We start from the raw sequence: 3,891 nt of genomic DNA, 5'->3' as shown, positions 1-3,891 counted from the left end.
TGTGTGTGTGTGTGTGTGTGTGTGTGTGTGTGTGTGAGAGCACTGTTTTGGGGGGGTCTGGGTGTGTGTTTGTGCACTGTTTTGGGGGTAGGTTGGGAGAGGGATCTTTGGGTGGGCCGGGTCCCTGGTGTTTGGGAGTGGGAGGTGGTAACCTGTCTGTCCCACCTGCCTCTTACCTGTAACTATGGTTACTTTACAGGTGACATGTAAGTGATGTTAATTAGCTTTTCAGTGCTGTTGATATGAGACTAGAAAACACAGAGACTCTCTCGCGCACACACACACACACACACACACACACGCGCGCGCACGCACACACAATCAGCTTCTGTTTTGCAGGTCCTGGTTCTAAGGGTAAAAGCCTGTGTTTGTGTTCTTGTTCTGTGATGCCCTGCCTTGGTGGAACACAAGGTGGCGCTAGTGTTTTCTTTACATATACGCCTTTGCCAAGTCGACTTACTTGATTTTTTTTTTTTTTTCATTTCAATTCTTTTTACGTAGGTTTAATAGATGTTCTACAGTTAGCTATGAAAATGCTGGCATCCACTAAATGTTGGACACAGTTTGTGCAAAACATTGTAAAGCATTGGAAGACATAGCACATTTTGTAACCGTAACTATGACGATAAGATACAGTAATAAAAGCTAATGTTTCCATATTTTCATCCAGCTGTTTTTGTGCTTTTAATGTCCTGTAATGTCTGTTTTGTGAAAACACAAGTCTAACAGGAATGAGTCTGAATGAACAGAGAAACAGCTGTTACAATCTCTCCACTTCCCCCACATCTTTAATGAAAATGAATGAACAAGCAAAATCAATCTAACGAAAAACTATTAAAAACATTAAAACATCCTGCTCCACCCTACACCTCTATCTGCACCTCCTGTATCTGCAACCATTCCTTTGTTCATTTCATCCTAAACAATCACAGCATATAGTACCCAACACTGCCCAGTACAACACACAACAACAACAGCCATGAAACCCAGAGTCTTACTGACTTTACAGCAGCTGCTTCATATAAATGCCTTCACCACAAACACTCTAATCCCACATTGGATGAGTGGCATGGGGAAACCAAAATGTCTGAAATACCCAGAATTATGATACAGGTGACATGTAAATGATAATAATGAGCTTTTCAGTGCTGTTGATATGAGACTATAAAACACAGAGACTCTCACGCGCACACACACACACACACACACACACACACGCGCGTCCACACACACACACGCACGCACACACACACGCGTACATGCGCACACACACACACAATCAACTTCTGTTTTGCAGGTCCTGGTTCTCAGGGGGAAAAGCCTGTGTTTGTGTTCTTGTTCTGTGATGCCCTGCCTTGGTGGAACACAAGGTGGCGCTAGTGTTTCTTTACATATACGCCTTTGCCAAGTCGACTTACTTCATTTTTTTTTTGGATTTCATTACTATTCTTTTTACGTAGGTTTAAGTTAGCTATGAAAATGCTGGCATCCACTAAATGTGGGACAGTTTGTGCAAAACATTGTAAACCATTAGAAGACATAGCACATTTTGTAACCGTATATACTAAAAGCTGAGAATCTGCATGTGAATTGTTTGACCACAGAATTATGATTGTAAAGTAAAGAGCCAAATCAAGAAGAAAATGTCTTTGATCCAAACATGGAGCTCACTGTAATAATGGAGCCCATGCTTTAGAGTGACTGGATCTGCTTCAGTGTGACCAAAATTATGTTTCCTCAGTTTCAGTTCAGCTCATTATTTCATTCATTTAATCATTTGAGGTTGAAGATTGAACTGCATTTAATTCACTTTCTGTCTCATTGCAGTGTTTTACCCTCTCTTTAATTACAGCTGATCTTCCCTTCATTTTATGACTCATCACAGATCACACAGTTTTAAAGAGGATCCAGAACCCCAAACCTTAAACCCAGGATAGAGGGGCTGAGTGAATGTGGTCTGGACTCTGTGCAGGTGGGTCATTGTGTCAGAGACGCTGTAGAAGGACAGAGTTCCTGCCCTGTGATCCAGGTACACTCCTATTCTGGAGGAGGAGGGACCAGGGATTTCAGTGCTCTCTTTATTGTGCCTGAATAAGTAACCGGTGGGAGAGCAGCGCAAAGCCCAGGACTTGTCATTACGTCCCAGAGCAGCGTCATCACCCTTTCCTTTCCTGCTGATGTCTTTATCTGTCACTGCTATATAAACCTCTTCTCCTCTCCACTCAGCCTCCCAGTAACAGCGTCCAGACAGACCCTCTCTGCACAGCACCTGGTCCCAGTAGTCAAATCTCTCTGGATGATCAGGGTATGACTGGATCTCTTCCACACAGGTCACCTCTCTGTTCCCCTCAGACAGACGGAGCTCTTCATGCACTTGTCATTCCATCCCAGAATGTCTTTCTTGCTGATCTCTTTATCTGTCACTGCTATATCAACCTTTTTTCCCCTTCTACACTCCGCTCAGCCTCCCAGTAACAGCGTCGAGGCAGAACCTCTCTGCACAGCACCTCGCGCAAGGGGTTAAATCTCTCTGGATGATCAGGGTATGACTGGTTCTCTTCCACATGGGTCACCTCTCTGTTCCCCTCAGACAGACGGAGGTGTTTATACGCTGTGTTGGGGTCCAGTGTGAGCCCACAGGCATCTGATGGAGGAGAATGAGAGGAGAGCTCAGTGATCATAATAAACTGACATATTTAAGAAACATTTCACATTTCACTCCTCTGTAATGTCATGAATATTTTTATTTCTTTAAAAAGTCATTCTGGGGCTGAGCATGGGCACTAAATCAAGTTCATCCTGTTTCAGCCTGTCTTCCTGCTGTAAATTCAGCAGCTCCATCATAACTCTCATGCTAAGCAACTGAGTTGGCTAATTAATAACAATAATTAATACAGATTTGGCGCCGATACGGCTTGTGTAATATTGTCAGAGTATGCAGTGGAAAGGCAGTGAAGTACCATTTAAAGGAGCCTTTCTGACTGTAGCAATCCTGCAGCTTTATGGGTAAAACAGATGCAAATGCCTTCAATGTTTGGGGTTTGATTTCTGCTGGGGCTGTCCATGCTAAAAGTAGTGATAACAGTCACCAGCTCCGATGTGCCTTGACTACCCACAGTTATTTCACTGTTTCTTACTGAATACTCGGTTGATGTAAGTTACTGATTTAAATAGACTGAAAATAGTGGGTTTAGCAGTTGAAATGTAAAATAATAATAATAATCTCCTGGGAGAGGATGGCCCAGAGCCCCATGGTGTTAGTGACTGAGCCTCAGGACTGGATGGTGTTAGTGGGGGTTAGTGACTGATCCTCAGGGCTGGATGGTGTTAGTGGGGGTTAGTGACTGAGCCTCAGGGCTGGATGGTGTTAGTGGGGGTTAGTGACTGAGCCTCAGGGCTGGATGGTGTTAGTGGGGGTTAGTGACTGAGCCTCAGGGCTGGATGGTGTTAGTGGGGGTTAGTGACTGAGCCTCAGGGCTGGATGGTGTTAGTGGGGGTTAGTGACTGAGCCCCAGGGCTGGATGGTGTTAGTGGGGGTTAGTGACTGAGCCCCAGGGCTGGATGGTGTTAGTGGGGGTTAGTGACTGAGCCTCAGGGCTGGATGGTGTTAGTGGGGGTTAGTGACTGAGCCTCAGGGCTGGATGGTGTTAGTGGGGGTTAGTGACTGAGCCTCAGGGCTGGATGGTGTTAGTGGGGGTTAGTGACTGAGCCTCAGGACCAGCTGGTTGTGGGGACTCTTCTCTGGGCTCAGCTCTTGGCATTGCAGGGCTTTGTAATGGTATGAGTGGGGGGGTCGCTGTTTTTTAAAATGTTTTTGCCCTCTTTTGTATTTTTATTAATAATGGATATTGTCCTAATTCTGCCCTGCATGCATTGTTGGCTGTTTTTCGT

The sequence above is a fragment of the Conger conger genome, chromosome 4 (genome assembly GCF_963514075.1).
Source record: "Conger conger chromosome 4, fConCon1.1, whole genome shotgun sequence".
Classification (NCBI taxonomy): domain Eukaryota; kingdom Metazoa; phylum Chordata; class Actinopteri; order Anguilliformes; family Congridae; genus Conger; species Conger conger.
This window is presented reverse-complemented; position numbering follows the sequence as displayed.